The sequence below is a fragment of the Rhipicephalus microplus genome, chromosome X (assembly GCF_043290135.1).
Source record: "Rhipicephalus microplus isolate Deutch F79 chromosome X, USDA_Rmic, whole genome shotgun sequence".
Classification (NCBI taxonomy): domain Eukaryota; kingdom Metazoa; phylum Arthropoda; class Arachnida; order Ixodida; family Ixodidae; genus Rhipicephalus; species Rhipicephalus microplus.
This window is the reverse complement of record NC_134710.1, coordinates 345,371,489-345,389,599: the sequence shown is the minus strand read 5'-3', so window position 1 is coordinate 345,389,599 and position 18,111 is coordinate 345,371,489. Positions and strand designations below refer to the sequence as shown.

The window sequence follows — 18,111 nt, the reverse complement described above, 5'->3', positions numbered from 1 at the left end:
GGGCCAACTTGAACACATATCCAACTGTTTCAAACATCCTCCCATGCAGTAAATGTTCCCTGGTGAACTTGTATTCTGGTTTGAACAACTGTGAAAAAAAAAAAAGTCATGGCAATAGGGAAGGCCTTGAAAAATTGCACGGCTAAATAATGCCATAAATTCTGTGATGAACCACACATTCACATGAAAAAAACTGGGAGCAGAATTTCGCAAGCACTGTACACCTATGCTGGTTTAGAGAAGAATTAATAAAATTAAGTTCGACGGTTTCATGTCGCAAAACTAAAATCTGGTTATGAGATGCACTGTTTCAAGTTAAAGCTTAATTATTTTGACCTCATAATCTCGCTGAGTGCATGGAACTAGAGCACTAGTACATATTACAACTATTATAATGAGATTCCTGAGGTTCGGAATCAATCCTGTGATCTTGTGCAGAACTGCACGCAGTGGCGGATCCAGAAGGGGGGCGCTAGAGGCGATCGCCCCCCATCCCAAAGCCTGTCAGTATCCCCTCACCCTTTCTTCAGTGCTTGCCGTCCACCTGTTATCACCAATTAGGACAAATGATTGGGATTCCTTTAAGCACACATTAATAGTATTTATGCTATGATAGAGTTTTTAAGCTAGTAAAAAAACAAAAAGTAATGACCATGCCCCTCTCTCCGGTGTTACCTTAAGCAACCCCCTCCCCCTAAAATGATTGGCTGGATCCACCTCTGACTGTACGGTACTTCCCTTCACCTTAGGGTCAGATTAGAGATACAGACTTTCTTTTTTTTAATGCACTATTTCATATTTAAATAAAGACAGCCGCATTCACACTGATGATTTTTAAAGCTACATGTGTAGACCGAAAAAGCATGTATATGCGACCGATGGTATGGCGTCCTGTACAAACAAACAGTATTGCTCATATGCTCTACAGCAGAATGCTGAATAACATCACTGCCTTGAACAATAGCTTAAAAAGAAACCTCTTCGTGGTGAATGGGAGAAGTGACATATTAATCTCTTTTTTTGGCATCTAGCATCAAATACTATGCTAAGTCAGAGTGAAATATGACAAAGACAGGCAATAATAATGCAACACTTCTGGTTTGTTCAAATGTCTATAATGAAATGCAGAGGCATAAAGAAGAGGATAAATATGGTGCTACTACATGTACATGCAACAAAGTGGAACCTCAATACTAATTACTTAAATTCAATTAGTTCTATGACTATGGAGATCGCCAGCAATGCTTTTACTGAATGATGTTACCCTCTTAATGAGATACAATAAAACACCACATTTTAATTATACAAGTTTTCTGTTTACTAAGTTTAGGCATTTGTTATTAGACCATTTGTGATGTATTTGACAATCTGTGCAAATGCATAGCATTTGAAACAGCACCTGTTAAAGCAGAGCAAAAATACTCTATTCATTACAGTGAAGTTCAATATGTTATGACACCATCCTGACATGCTAAAGAAAATCCAAATATTTTGTGACAATCTTGATTTCAGAAGTATTTGAATTTCTAAACATTTAATGTTCGGGTATTAGCAGTTTGTTATAAAAGGATAGAAAAGAAGCTATATTAAGAGGAAAAATAGAGCTTAGTATAACGTTGTTCGGAGGCCAGCAAAGAGCTTGAGACCTAGAAAAACAGTTGACTTTCCTTGGTATTAGCGAAGGGCGTTAAAACTCCATTGCCAAAGACTAGCAAAGGCTTTTTTTACAAAAGATCTGTACATGGTGACAGACTCCCAATAGTGCTGTGATCAAGTGCTTCCAGCTTTTATTTAACTGCAAATAACTTGCTTAAACTACCGCAGCTGTTGTTTCGTACCTATTGATCACATATTTTAGACAAATACTATTACGCTGTGCTATAGTCAGTAGGCATGGAGTACCATTTGAGTGCTTTTTAAAAACTAATGGACCAGCTGTAGTCGATCGTCTGAGCATGTTTTCACAATCAAAAGTTTACACAGACAAAATGTTATAATAATAGAATTTATTATGCATTAAATCTGCCAAGCAGTGGTCTTTGAGTTGCAGTTGAAAATTGCAATATGGTAGTGCATGATGAAAGTGTCAAGGCCCTCCACTGCCCTGGTCCTTTTATTATTGTACGAGATGTGGTCTTTTATTAAATAATTTGTATTATGAAGTGAGAAAAAGCAACAAGACCATAACTGATATTTTTTGCCCAAAATAAATTACTTCTAGATCATGAAAAGAAGATGCACCGATTGAAATACGCCGCACTTAACTGCACTGTGGAATGTACCACAATGTTAACGTTATCGTCTGCCATGAACATATCAAACAACACCTTCACATACAATCAACACCTATACATAGCCTTCATAGAGTACGAGAAGGTGTTTGACTCAGTCAAGACATCAGCAGTAATGCAGGCACTACTGAATCAGGGCATCGAAGAACGCTAGATAAACATACTGGACGAAATCTACAGTGGATGCACAGCCACCATAAAGAAAGCGGCAGAATTCCAATAAAGAAGAGTGTAAGGTAGATAGATACAATCTCTCCAGTGCTATTCATCTCGTGCTTACAGGAGGTTTTCAGGACCCTAGCTTGGGAAGAGTTAGGAATAAGAGTTAATGGAAAGTATCTTAGTAACCTGCGATTCGCTGATGACATTGCCTCGATGAGTAACTAAGGAGATGAATTACAACTCACAATTGCAGAACTGAACATGGAAAGCAGAAAAGTAAATCTGAAAATGAATGTCCACAAAACTAAAGTAATGTGCTACAGTCTCAGCAGAAAACAGCACTTTCACTTTTACGATAAGTGGAGAGATGCTGGAAGTTGTAAAAGAATATGTCTACTTAGGACAGGTAGGAGCCGCGAAGCCGAACCATGAGAGTGAAGTAACTAGAAGAATAAAGATGGGGTTGATCACATTCAGCAAGCATTCTCTAATCATGAATGGCAATCTGCCACTAACCCTCAAGAGGAAGGTATATAACAACTGCATCTTGCCAGTATTTACCTACGGAGCAGAAACCTGGAGGCTTACAATGAGGGTTGAGCTTAAATTGAGGATGACCCAGTGAGCGAAGGAAAGGAAAATGATAGGTGTAACTTTAAAAGACAAGAAGAGAGCAGAGTGGGTCATCGAACAAACCAGGGTTCAGGATATCAGAGTTGTAATCAAGAATAAGAAATGGACATGGGCCGGGCACATTGCACGTAGGCAGGATAACCGCTGGTCATTAAGGGTAATTGACTGGATTCCCAGCGAAGGCAAACACACGAAGGGGATACAGAAAATTAGGTGGTTCCATGAGAATAAAAAGTTTGCAGGTATACCATGGCAACGAAAAGCACGAGACCGGGTGGATTGGCAGATTATGGGAGATGCCTTTGCCCTGCAGTGGGCGTAGTCAGGCTGATGATGATGACACCTTCAATGTATGACGAGGTTTAGATTTAGGTGATAAGCAAAAAGTGAGCATGCCAAAGTTGCGCTGAAGGCAAAGCACTCGCTTTTTATGCAGATCGCAATTTACAGGTGACCACTTGACACACCAATTATACAATATATGTATAATGCGGTGGCCCAATGCGGCTCATGTCAGTAGAACGCTAAAAACAAAATTTGCCAAAAGCGTGACCAATAAGCTTGTTTGCAAGACCGAACATGTACACGGGCTTCTTTGCAGACGTTTTATATTTTCTAGAGACTTGCCTAAGTATGATGCACCGTTTCTGCGTAATTTTGATGTATTTAGTAGACTGCTTTTTTCTTGCATTGTCATGTAAGCAGCAGCCAAAGAAATAGAGGCCACGTGTACAGAACTGAACGGTTTAACATGGTATAAGCATTAACGTGTGATCACCGGCAGATGATATCGCAGTCACAGCTTTTTTTTTTTTTTTCTCTACGCTACTTGGACTACATGTGCGAGTAGTGGAAAGAATGCGATATTCATACCGCCGGTGTCACACAGACACTTGTGATCGCGGTCAGGGCATCTGCACCAATCTCGATGCTGTACAGTGCAACAGCGACAAAGTTGTTGCACGCGATCAAAATTTCTCGAGGAAAACCGGTATTAGTCACCGCTACACGGTCCGGATCAAATACAGTGCAGCGCGAGCACATGCAGCAAGTACCCGTGTGACAGCGTTCACTAAAGCACGTCAGAGCGCACCGCGCATTCAGAACTAACGTCCACACAGAACAGTCAGCACTCAAGCATCACCATACTCGCAAGGAATAATATCGCAATAATACAAACCGCCGCACAACACCGAAATAGAGGAAGCGCTGACACACACATAACACAGCCAGCGGCGCCTTTACATACCCGCACCACTCCAGCCAGCGTGGGCGCACCGCTAAGGACTAAAATGCTTAGGGATGTTCGCGCAATTTGGCACCTAGGCCACGCGTGGTCGTGAGAAAAGCACCTAGCGGGGAGGCTACTCTTATTAGTTCGCGGCAAGGCTCGCCGTGGCACGGCACTGACGACAGTCACCTGTCTGGAACGGCGCTGGAATGTAATGTCACCCCCCGCACCTCCTCACTGTGAAAACTAGAAAGTACCGTGCAGATCTCAGAGGCGCGTCAAAAGTTCAGGCCTACGAGACCGCAAAGACACTCAACTTTTTTGTTTTAAAGTGATTATATATTTTAAAAACAATAAAGCTTCAAACACTGCTTGAGCGTGTTCTCAAAAGTATGAATTGTACCATGTTGCCTACGTTTGATGTATTTTTTTTCAATGTGAACAGTATTTTGACAGTAAAACTATTTATCTCATATCGTACAACTAAGTTTTTGAATTAAGTTCATTAAAAAGATAAAAAAGCAACATGGTAGTATAATTTAAGCTTGATTGTTTATGTTTAAAGTTTGCCTAAGTGATGACAACTTGTTTTTGTGGCCACACTTTCAATAACTGTGTTTGTTGCCAGATTTTCATTATAAAACTCATAAACCAGTGTTTATTAAAAAATTATTTAATAATTATTTCTTCAATGTTGTTTTTTTTGTCAAAAATGAACTGTTTATATTAGAAACTAATCATTTTAAAGTACAATGTTTACTGATTTTTGTAAAACTTGTAGCTCATAGTTGCCTAAGTTTTGAACACATTTTAAGCTATAGTCAGTGGTATAACGTGTTTTTGTTTTGTTTTACTTAAAATTATTGATATTTACAACAAAATGTTTCTAATTTGCTTCAAAGTTGGCAGTAAGTTTGAGTGTTTGAGCTGGGTTTGTGTATTTTGTCTCATTGTGGCCAGACATTCGTGATCTGTGCCCAGTTGAGCGAACGTTCAATGTGGCCACGAGCGCACAATTTGTCTGTAGCAGCTAGACGAATGCGATGACATTGAAAGTGCGCTACCTTCAAGTCAGGCCGAGCGGCGGTGGCGCTCAGCAGAGAGGCTATTGAGAACATGTGATGACACTGTGTGCCTTTGCCCGAGTGTTTCGACCCTATGCTGGAGGACATCATTGCAGTAAGCTCAATTTTTGGTAACATTATAGGACCGCTTATCGCATCACGTATTACAAAGAAATCGCGGCGCAAGGTGCCTGCTAATGAGAAGCCCAACAGCGGACGACGCATGCAGCCGACGCAGCCGCGAACGGAGCTTCGTTTTTCACATTGACATGAGCATGCCCTGTTCCGCTGCATTCAGTTCATACCGTTTTGATGCATTTGAAAATGTAAATTTATTTGTGTTAAATGCGATGGTTTATTCTCGAGATAAGTATACGACAGTGAACGCCAATGGCGCGCGCGATAACGTAACCGAAACATGGCAAAAACGGGATGCGAAGTGAGTGCATTCGACCCGCTGGTCAGGCAGATTGGAAAGAGAAATTTACCAGTGAAACCGATGCGTGCTACATCTATCTTTAACTGCAGCAAGTATATCATTTTGAACATTTGGTGGCGCTGACCTCAGTATAAGCGAGCCGAGGCCACATGTCGGAGCGTTCAAGTTAAAGCTGCTGACGACTGTACCTTCAAAGTCTCATTCGTGCGTGAGATGTATTTTCGCCCTGCTGCTGCTGCTGCTTGGCGTACTTGCTCAATCTGCCGTCGCCCTGGGCGTGGGAAGAAATTATTATTCGGGAGGAGGGAGGGGGGGGGGGACTTGTTTGATCTGAAGTGCGGGCCGGGCAAGCAGATGTAGTCGAGTGTCATTTTGTGATCTGTGTGCTATCGTGAAACAAAAAAAAAAAAGAGGGTGCATGGGCCCGGTGTGCCGTTAATTGGCTATGGATACGCCACTGACCCGTTTTCTTATTTTTCTTTTGCTAAGCTGTGCGCCAAAATATGCCGCATGCTTTTAACCGCAATATGCAATGCAATAACAGGGTGAGCCGAACACGTTTTTCATTGCGCATGGTGTAATCTGAAGTATGCTAAAATTGGTCAGAGAATGCGGTACAGTTCAATAGTGCAGTTCTATAATCGTTGGCAGCGGAACGAAAGAACAAAGGCTTCCTTTCAGCTATATCCAGTTGCCCATATGCAGTTCTAGCTGATTCCGTGGTGTGTTAGTTAAACTGCCCACCATATAGCGCTCCCCTGCCGTCCCCGGTGGCGCTTTCCTTTGGTGTACGTGCTTCTACCGAAGTAGTCAGCCTGCGTTGAAAAACAAATTTCCTTTAGTTTTGACATTGCGATAATGACCTGACCATATCTTTATGATGAATGTTTCTTATCGCTCCTCGAAGGCAGCGATTTTTTTCTAACCTTCCGCAGATTTTTTCCAACTCTTCCTGTCTTTCTATATATATATTTAAACTGGCGTATATATGAATACAGTGTATACAGTCGAATACACTTATAAGAATCTTCAAGCGCTGCGAAACTTATGTTGTTATAACCGATAATTGTTGTGAATGGGCTACACGAAATAAAACAAAATAGAAGGTTAGCAGGCTGTTGAGAGAAAACAATCATAGAGGATGTGAGGATAATTTTTTGAGGATAAAAAAGTATAATAAGTAATGATAGTTTTTCGGACAATGAACTAAATTTGGACGCTTTAACGTTACCACCACAGACCTTATGGAGTTAATGTATTGAAGCTGAAGCTTTCGACACTGAAACTATTCCGGTTCTCACATGTTTACTCGAATTAAATGTCCTAAAGTCATTGGGAGAAAATCACCGCCGCTCTTGCGCCGTAGCGCAGTTTGAAAGCCAGCTTTGCCGCAATACTAAAATGCTATGCGGTAGAAGTGCTTGTGGATGTTGCGGTTTATGCGCAGGGGTTCAATTGCTTGAGTTTCTAGTTTTCTTCTTTCGTTAGGAGGATTACGTGTTCCATTACCCTTAGGCATCGATGCAAAAAGTCCGTAATTCATTGTTATAATCAATGATGCGGCAAGCGGGCTTTGTTGTAAGCGAGTTATTTCACCATAGAAAACATACAAAAGTGGACGGTACAGCAGGTTGTCATTGTTATAACGCATATATTGTTTGACCGGCATCGTTATAAGTTTATTCATATGTATACATATACACACAGACATGTGCAGAGTTCTCCTTCAAGAAGGGCGAAGGCTTGTCTCAGCGCCCTCCTACCTATCAAGTCAGTGCATAGGGCAGACTTTAACCCCCCCCCCCCCCCACGTGCACACTCCTATGCTAATACGTATAGCTTGTACGTGTACGCAGAAACATAAAAAATAATCAGGTGCCCCCCTCCCCCCTCGAACTTATAATCCTGTCGACTCCCCTGATAATATACTTCGGCTGTCAGCAATAAATAAACCACTTTTCGAACTGTCAAACATCAGACACAACTTTCAGCAGCGCAATGCAGCCGGTCTTTTGCGTAGTCCATTCACTTATTTGGCGCCATAAAAGCTTGTTTAGATGCGCTATGGTGAACAAGTTTAAATAAAGTCCCAGTTTGCCTAACACAGTATAATATCTGTTAATTTCCGGGAAAAGAAATAATAAAAGAAAATAATTACTGGAAAGACAGAGAGAAAGATAATGAGTCAGCCAGAAGCGTGGAGAAACTTAGTGGGTCCTTAATACTCCTTGGTTTCATTGCCATTGACCTCTATTGGCAACACCAAGAATGTAAACTTATCAACAAATGTCTGAAGGAAACTGTAATAATTAAAGGCAAAATATTTAGCGTACGCGAATATCAAGAAAAAACAATAGGTTAGCTTTTGCTCGCACTCGATCCGAGAATTCAATTTTTGAGATCGTTGGATCCTGGGGTCGACAACGTTTACAACCCACAATGGCACCGTTTATTGCGTTTGTGGGTGATACAGACCATGTGTCTTCTATTCAGAGTTATTTATCTTCAGCACAGGCGCGGATCTTCTGAAGACACAGCGGTTCCTCAGCTCTTAGAGAACGCGATAATTACGCAACTTTGCTGCCTTGCAAGGCTGAAATCTGAAGCTGTCGCCTCATGCTTTCATTCATCCTGTGTGTAAAGCGGTTGTTGAATACAAATTCACTCGTATGACCTCAAAATATTGTACCTCAGCTAAACGTCAAAGAATGTTCGATTACTGTACCCATTTGCAAAGGTGGAAACGCGGGGGGCTTGGGGCGCTCGCCCCGCCCCACCTTTCGCGCGGCTAGTATGGGGGGTGGGAGGAAAGGGGCACGCTAAGGTCATACGTGACGCTGGCCCGGGATATTTCTTGAGCTTAGGTTGGGGGCCCATCCATTGACAACGGCCTGTTGGCCCTTCTGTCTACCAGCTATTTCACAAGGGGCTGTTTACGCCCGCTTATTTTTCGTTTCATGCTTTGAAAGGTTGGATTGTGAGCGAGTGACAAGTTAAACACTTAGTAGAAAATGCGCCTACTACGGATTTGTATGCATGCGCGGAATATGTTATATTGATGAAAAACAGAAACGCCTAATCTATGTCAAGTTAAAAGAAGTCAATAATGGCGTAGCGACTGGTTTTCAGCAAACTAAAGTCCTTCAGAGAGTACAAACATCCCCGTTGCAGTCAGTCAGGATTGCTTTCGCACAAACTTGCTCGGCAGTAAAAGAAAGTGTAATTTCTCGGTTGTCTACAAATAGCTACGCTTCGACATAACTGCCCGGAAAAGTTCCAGGTACGCATTTTTTTATTTATCAGAAAAACGTTTCACTATACCAGTTCGATCACCGAAGAGTAACTCAACAGCTCGCCTAGAAAACGTTCTTTGGCAGAGAATTTCATAAACCCAGCTTCGCACATTGTGTCGTGGTAGCAGATGGCATTTCCTACCATCTGAGAATTATTTTTCCCTATCTTAAATACAATCCACTGGCGTAGCTAAAGCTTCAAGCGCTTCTCTTCATCAGCGCTCTTTACTGTCTTGCGCATGTTTACACTATTAAGTAAAGCATGACAAGAAAAATTCAGCAAACAAATGTCACACTCCCAGTTTCATACCCAACCAGACAGACTTGTGTCGAATGTTGCCATTCAAATGTCACGTTTTGTGGGAAACGATTTCATGTCAAGCAGTCAGCGAGTAGCAACCTAAAAGGCCTTACCTAGTACCTGGACGTCTTTGTAGTAATTGAAAGTAAATCTGGAGTTTCCCAAAGGAGATTGTGATAATTATATCATGGTGTCAGCAACTAAGAGCGTAAAAATATATTAAATTTTTTAATTTTTTTATTTATAATTTGAAGTATCTTTCTCATATATATATATATATATATATATATATATATATATATATATATATATATATATATATATATATATATATATATATATATATATATATATATATATATATATATATATAGCATATATAGAGCATCGAACGCATTATTCGAAGGTCGTAGGTTCGCTTCCTGCTCACGGCTGATTATATTTTCATCCACTTTTCTTTCTTCTTATTTACATTCCATTGGTTCTAACAACTTCCCCTGTACATTCCTTGGCATTACTGTCTGTTAAATCTCATTAATATTGTGTTAAAACACGCAAAAACGAGCCCTTAGGTATACACTTCTTTCCCTTATATATATATATATATATATATATATATATATATATATATATATATATATATATATATATATATATATATATGTGACGCTATGATGTATTGGCGACGTGGCCTGGCTCATACGCCATGTTTATTCCATCTGCACTTCTTCCTTCTCGGCTTCTACCAATCATCGCTTCATACGTCACACGATTCGACAGGATGAAGACCTCGCAACCACTCCATCGCCCGGCCATCATCATCGAAGACCTCAGTGAGACGCAGTGACCGAACGCGGACCACAGAAGAACGCGGACCACCAAGACCACCAAGCATCATGACAGCAGCATCAGACGACCTTGACATCCCCAAGTACACCAGATCAGCGGACGACGGATCCGTACAGGACTGGTTCAACCTGTTCGAGCTCCATGCCGCCGCTGCATCATGGTCGGAACGGGAAATGATCACCAACTTCACTGACTACATCTCCGGTGAGGCATTTTAGTTTTACCTGATACACATATTCGAAAACGACGAAACATGGCAAAAGATCAGAGAAGAGATGATTGCCCGTTTTAACGACTACAACAAGGACTTCCTCATTACCGGCCATCTGCATACAACCACACGCGGCCGTCACAGTCTACGCCTGTTTCACAAGGAACGTAGCTTTCCACCAGGTTTCCCTTCACGAAAGCCGGTATTTTCAAAGTCGTCGCTCTAGCACACGACACGAGACGTTGCTTACCCACCTCATGCACTTCATTTTTCTTCTCGAATACGTGGTCCACCACCCGGTTTTCCATCATGCGGCTCTTCAAGCGTTCCTGACGCTCACCGTTTGCCTCATAAAGACAACATGTTCACGATAGACGAGTTGACACACCGATAAAATACCCAGTCGAGCCATGCTCCTTCCGCACGGGTTCATGCATCACCGTCCGGTGCATACACACTCGACAGTCGAAGCAACACCCAAGGCTCAGATGCATCGAACGTCAGACGCTGCCATGCGCAAGAGCCACTCGTAGTGAACAGTGCAGAAAAAGCTTCTGAAGAACTTTCTATCAACTCTGAAGCATCATCTTCATTGCCTGAATTGCATGACAACTGCTCAAAGACTACCAGCTGCCGACTGGAGACCCCATCAGGTTGTCATGAAAACCAGCGCGATGTTCAAGAAGGGCTTCAACCGCAATATGGTCCACAGCAACGTCAGCAACGCCAGCAAAAGCAAGTCCGTGAATCGCAGACACTCCAACGGACACACCAACAAGGACGACGACGCAAAGCAAGCCTCTTAAAACAAATTCAAGAAGCGAGGCAACTTCGCATAAAGGATCGGCGCCAGAAACGCATTTGGCACAAAATATCAAGACTGCGCTTAAGATTACAGCTCCGAAACCTCAGGAAACACCGAACAAGACAAGAAGTCACCAGTTCTACCATGCAAAGATTCAGACACTATCCCATTAGTTTACGACAACGGAGCCAACGCCACAGAAAACTACGAAAGAGACTGAACGTTATAATTTGTACAACGCACGAACATACACATAATTCTTTGAACTTCAGTTCTTGTACATGCAGGCTGCAAGCACTAATTCTGTCTCAGCCGCAACACAAAATACAGCGCGTACGACAGAGGATTCAGCGCCTACGACATTCGACCTTCAAGTGCTCCAAGGACTTCCAACCTTGTTCGTTCCTCGCAGCTGCTCAAGTCATGTCATGGTCAGTGCAGTTTTGCAAGACGCGGCTACCATCTCCAGAACGCCACAGCCAACCTCACCCACCAGAACTCCCCCATTCACCGGACTGCCGCACTCTTTTCTGAAGTTTTGCGAGTTTACGGAACACCAGTGGGCTATGAAACCAATTGTGCATTGTGACATTTGTGACTTCTCAACCTTGCCTTGTTTACCTTACCTTGCCTTGTTAGTAATCCATGCCTTCTTTCGGGGGGAGGGGGAATCGTGTGACGTATGAAGCGATGATTGGTAGAAGCCGAGAAGGAAGAAGTGCAGATGGAATAAACATGACGTATGAGCCAGGCCACGTCGCCCATTCATCATAGCGTCACACGTCACACACACACACACACACACACACACACACACACACACACACACACACACACACACACATATATATATATATATATATATATATATATATATATATATATATATATATATATATATATATATATATATATATATATATATATATATATATATATATATATATATATATATATATATATATATATATATATGCGGACGACAGAGGTAGGTTTGCCCGCCCCCTCCCACTCTCGAAAGAGTATGTACGCCACTTCAAGCACGCTAGCGTGAGGTTGCAGCAGCGGCTTTTCAGCAGCGAATAAAGCATGTCATACACCTGCTTGTCACTTGTTTCAGTAATACTCCAGTAGATAACGTCAAAATGGGGCAGTAGTGCTTTTTATGATTGTGAAACAGTATCTCCCCCTTGGGTCATCAAAAAGAAGGTTAAACTGAACCACTTCTTAGTGACAAGGAGCAGAATTATAATGCAGTCGCTGGCGTGCAATGCAACATTCGGGCGTTGTGTTTGGCTTCTGATAAATAAAACACATTGTCTCGATAATGATTAGCGACATAATTACAGTATATATCATCGAGGCTCTTTTTACGATGTTTCAGGTAAGGCCGATGCGACAACCACTGGTTTGCATGACGAAATGATGTATCTTAGGTGTAAACGTTGGAAATGATTCAATATTGTGCCCATAATTGACACCTAATTGGCCATTTCCGGTTCTCATTTGTACTTTTAATCCATATTTTTAATGGGCGTAGGTGGCTGAGAACGTTTAATGCACATCACCATTACCGCACGGGCTTTTAGTTGAAGCATTTTGAGCACCTTCGGACCATTAAGAAAAGGGGGGATGAACGTGTTAAAATTCTTCCGAGAATGGCAACTGCAGTTTTAGTTTTATTGGTGAGCACGATATCGAATCATCTCCATTGTGTACACCTAGGCTAAATCATTTTGTCATGCACACCAGTGGTAAGAGATCGCATCGGCCTATACCTGAAACATCGAAAAAAGAACCTAGACGAATTATACTTTAATTATGCGGTTAGTTATTATAAGACAATGTGTATTATTTATTAGAAGTCAAACACAACACTTCAGTATTGCATTGCACGTCATTTACTGCATTATAATGCTGTTTCTTGGCACTAAGAAGTGGTTCCTTCCCTTTGATGAATGACCCAAGGGAGAAGATACTGTTTTATAAAGAAAGCACTACTGCCCCATTTTGACGTTATCTACAGGAGTATTACTGAAACAAGTGACAAGCAGGTGTATGACATGCATTATTCGCTGCCGAAAAGCCCCCGCTGCAACCTCACGCTGACATGCTAAGCAGTGAAGGCGAATCAAAGGCAATCTTCGCAATACCTTGTAATTGTCAAGATGAAAAAGTTATTTCTCCCTTAAAACGAAATCTACAAATCCCCATCGTATGCCCTGTTAGGGTGCACTGCTACATGTATTGTGCTCGCTTATACGTGGAACGTAATGAAATGTATACAACAATGGTTCTTTTTGGGTTATCTCGAACGCCTGCGTAGTACTGCAGGGATGAAGATCACTGGTGGCGTGGACGAAAGTGCTTTCTACAGAGATGCATTTGAATTTTAGGAGTTAAGGACGCGAATGAATGACAAGACTTCACGCAGTGGGTAGACGAAGTCGTTATACAAAATTCGATGTACGTACATGTGCTCGTTATTCATGGCTTCTCCTCGCGTTCTTGGTTCTAGTGCCTTTCGTTTCGTGAGGGTTTCTCGAAATAATACTATGAAATGCTAGCCTTGGCACAAAGTTTTTCCCTTCTTTTTCTTTTTAATAGAATAATGGCAACCAGCAGCAAGCGCTCGGCGGAGACACAGCTGTGGCGGTCACTTTAGCGCTTGTCCTGTCTTCCTGTCTGTTTTTCGTGCGCTTTAACTGATAGTTATCCCATGCATATCCAATTAGCCCAACTTTCGATTCTGTCACTTTCCATGTTGTTGGTCCAGCTGGCGCAGAACTTCGCCCTGGACTTGTAAATGAGAGTCCTTGTTTGTTTGTTTTCTTACAGCTTTCAGTCGCTTAGTGAGTAGTAAAGGTTTTTAGTGGCGATGAAGGACAGGAGATTGGGTGCAGTCTACACGCCATGTCATCCATTTTCATATAGTGTGCAATTAACAATTGTCATAGATGACATATATAAACAACAGAAGTAGGCCTAATCATGCTATCGAATCATATAGGTATAGTCATTTAGCGGTTCTGTTTTGTGCATTTGTACTATTTCAGTAAAAGGGAGGAGCGAAGTATTGTCAAAGTAAAGGGGTATATTTTTACACACTTCCTCAATTACCATTTCGACGGTCGTTTCTCGCTGTATAGTCGAGCACGGTTTTGAAGAGCACAGTTGTAAAGATATCAGTCGGCTACGGAATTTTTCATGTACCATCTAAATATCTGCGTAAGGGGTAAATAAACGACAGAAAATAGCGCAAAGAAACGGGGACACAAGACGAGGACACACGGCACAGGACACACGGCATAGCGCCTGTGCCATATGTGTCCTCGTCTTGTGTCCCCGTTTCTTTGCGCTATTTTCTGTCGTCACAATGCACCAACAAGCCCAAATTTCGACAGTGTTGAGGGGTAAATAAAGTCTCATTTTTCTTTTTCGAAGTGTGCGCGTTATACTAACGCACTTATGCTAATTAAATCAGTCTTATTTCTTATGCAAAATATGAGACATGATGTCACCTTCATCGCGTTGACTAATCACAGTGTGCATCCATGCGCGTGAACTTTTTCAGATTGCATGCGAATGTTCTTAGAATGAAAAGGAAATATGGATGATGACAAGTCTTTTATTATGTTATGTTGCATTTAATTAACCGCTTTTCTAAGGGGTCACATATAGGTGGCAACATTCGCAGTGAATCTGTGTGCGTATTTTTATTTATTTTTTTTGCGGAAAGAGCATTTGTTTACGTGTATAACAGTATTCCCATTTCCGGCATAGAATCATCTTGTACATCGTACAAGTAGAATTATCATAAATCGCCTGTAACAAAAGCGAAGTTATGCATGTGTGGTTCCCCGAAAGATGGAAGAACGTGATTCACGCTGTATGGTATAACGCAGTGCAGTGACATTCGCTCGCAGTTAGTGAGAGTGGATAGCTATGCTTAAACAAGAAACCGTCGCCGTGCCAAAGGGAGGGGGCATGTTACCTGTTATTACTCTTTTTGACGAGTCCCGGCTTCTCAGGGTGCCTCGTTAAGGTTTTGACATTTGGATCAAGCCTTTCTAGCGATAACCTTGTGCTGGAAATATGAGCCCATAGGAAGCAAGCCACTCCTACTGTATCTCTCAGCTCAGTGAAAGCTCGTAAAAATGGGCATTGCTAATCTTTGCTTCACCAATGCGCCTAGGTAGTCTTACGGCCACCCTGAAAGGCAACTTTCTTCAGCAGACTTCTCGTCTGAACATACTTGGTTTGCTGAGCTTGTGCTCGTATTGGTAGCAGAAAAGAAGCTCATGACTATTGGACAGTGAGTTGAAGCACGAGCAAATCATGCTGCCAATGAGGATGAGAGTCGCGATGCTCCCCTATCTACTGTTATTTATTTATTTATTTTACCCTCAAGGCCAAGGGCATTACAGAGGGGAGTGGGGGTTCATGTAGGGGGAGCAATACAACAAAGAAATAAAGTACAGCGGCAACAACGACTAAACATATACACTTAACATCTGTTACATTGTTAATAATGCAGTGCGCAAGCGTTAATTATTTTGAATGCCAGCAATTGGTCCGGGAAGGTGGTTCCATTGGTTTGATGTACGAGGAATGAATGACTGAAAACAAGTATTAGTGAGGCACGTCATAATGCCTACTTTGTGAGGTCAGTGCGGGACGAAACATACGAAGGTGGGGAAATGAGAGCTGTGCGTAGAATAGAGTTGTGGTGATAAATTTTATGCCCCAGCCGACGTCGTCATGGTGGCCGGCTCTGAACCTGTTACTGTTTTGACAACGATTGCCCCCCTATTCCGCTTCTAGGTGAAGGCTTCAACGAAGTCTGTTCGACTGCTCGCAATTCTCGGCCATCGCAACAAACCATAAATCCTAACACTACGTAAGATTTTGGAGAGTTTGAAAACAATAGGGGACAAGGCAGACATTGAAGTTCTGTTCTCTGCTCCGGAAAATTTATCGCTGCTCTGTAATCGCGCGAATGCCCAAACCACATGAAGGAGTCTTTGCACTACGAAACATAAGAGCCAGTTCGTAGCACGGCCAGTGGGTGTTGTGTACTTGATGCCGTTGTCCTGCAGTGCGTTGGACAAACTGTCAGATGTTTGGACGAACTTTTAAGGGAGCATTACTGCCATGTCAGCACAGCTGTACAAGACCATGTCGGCATATGTTGTAGAGATTGCGCTTGTGAACCGGTCTTAGAAAAGTGCATCGTTGTCGTGAAACATCGTGAGCACCTCACACGTGAAATCGCAGAAGCTAATGAAATATACATCTGTGTAAGCTTGCCTTCTGTCGCCCTCACTAAAAAAGGAAGTCGTGTATCTGGCTGTGATACAATAGGCAGTGAGTTTGTGTTCACGTGGGCTCTTGTTTTCGCTAATGAAATTTAGTGGAAGTCAGTGCCTGTGTTGCGCCTTTCGTCTGTCCTGGTTTATTTTGCGCTGTGAAAGTATGCCTATTTTAAATAACCAGCTGCCCAAGCTACCGTTGTGTCAGGCCATGAATGTATTGCATCATTCAGACTCGCAGAATAGTTTATACTATTCACAACGAAACCGTATTTTATGGTCGTACTTTATGCTGCCATATTTTATGGACATGTTCAAGCTATATTTGCCCTCGATATTTCGTAGATGTTGTGTATCTCTCCCCATAACTCTACCTCACTCATTATCTCGCCGTCGAAATTCGATCTTACTCATGGTCTAGCCTTCGAAGCATGATCGGAAAACGCGACCGATGTGTAGTCTAGGCTCCCGAGAACAGGCGAGCTAAATAATATAGCGCAGCACGTGGCCTGGAATTTACAAGAAATTCTCAACGTCAGCTGAAAATCGCTCTCTCTTCTATCGAGAAATGATGCTATGTACACAAACATCATTGAGTTATAGGCCTAGGCATCACGCCATCGGCTGATTTTAGCATGGTGCGTTTGGGAGTTACTGGGGTCGCCGCGGGAGGCCGCGACCAGTCCGGGAGCGCGCGATCCTATGCGGAGAAGGCGCGCGTTCGAAGGGAATGAGATAGGATCGAAGTGCTCAAAGTGAAGAAGCGCGCGTGGCGTACCGGCTTTCCTTGTTCCATCCCTCTCTGCTCAGCTTCCAGTGCTTTTGTCAGGACGACGGAAGAGAAAAAGCAATTGCAGCGTGCGACAAATCTTGGTAACTCCGCTTGTACTGGACGAATTCTTAAAAAAATATGGCGGTGGTCAATTCGTGAAAAATTGGCACATTTACTGAATATATTCCATGGCTGCTGGGAACAGTGTTGCACGGCCCGTTTGAATACAGCTTCGTTGACCACAGAGCTCCATTCTGCAGGTATCTTCCCCGCTTAACGTCTCAGTGGTAGCTTTGATCAATAAATATTCGTTTTCTTAAGCTTTATTGTCCATACTCTTCAGGGCGGTTTGTCTTTATCATCTGTGAAGATCGCTAAGCGATGAAAAATGCAGTACAGAAATATGCTAGTTGGAACAGATATGATCAGGTCGTTGCAGATTTTCACTGAAGTGTTTCATCAAAACTTTTGTGCGACAACGTGTGTATCAAGAGTCAATGCTGAGTACTGAATGAAATGAGTTTAATTCTACAATCACAATACGACACGTCCCCCCCTCCCTCTTTCTAAGATTCTTCAGTAAACATATATTTACTTGAGTCAAATGCATACTCTCAATATATTTACTTACTCTCAATGTATCAAAAATGCCTGTTTTATCAGGTAGTGAAAAAATAAATAAACAGAAAAAATACCAGAGACATAAGGAATGAACATGTACACGACGAGTGTCTCATGAGCATGATTC

General features: G+C 42.2%; 1 long non-coding RNA gene across 2 annotated transcripts in view; it reads left to right on the top strand.

Annotated features, from left to right (window-relative positions):
• Positions 1-5,301: 5,301 nt before the first annotated feature.
• LOC119162338 (uncharacterized) overlaps positions 5,302-18,111 on the top strand; it is a 78,838-nt gene continuing 66,028 nt past the window's right edge. For both annotated transcript variants that reach the window (XR_012887456.1, XR_005108555.2), the window contains exon 1: positions 5,302-5,496. This is a non-coding gene — a long non-coding RNA (uncharacterized LOC119162338). The remainder of the gene's footprint in view (positions 5,497-18,111) is intronic.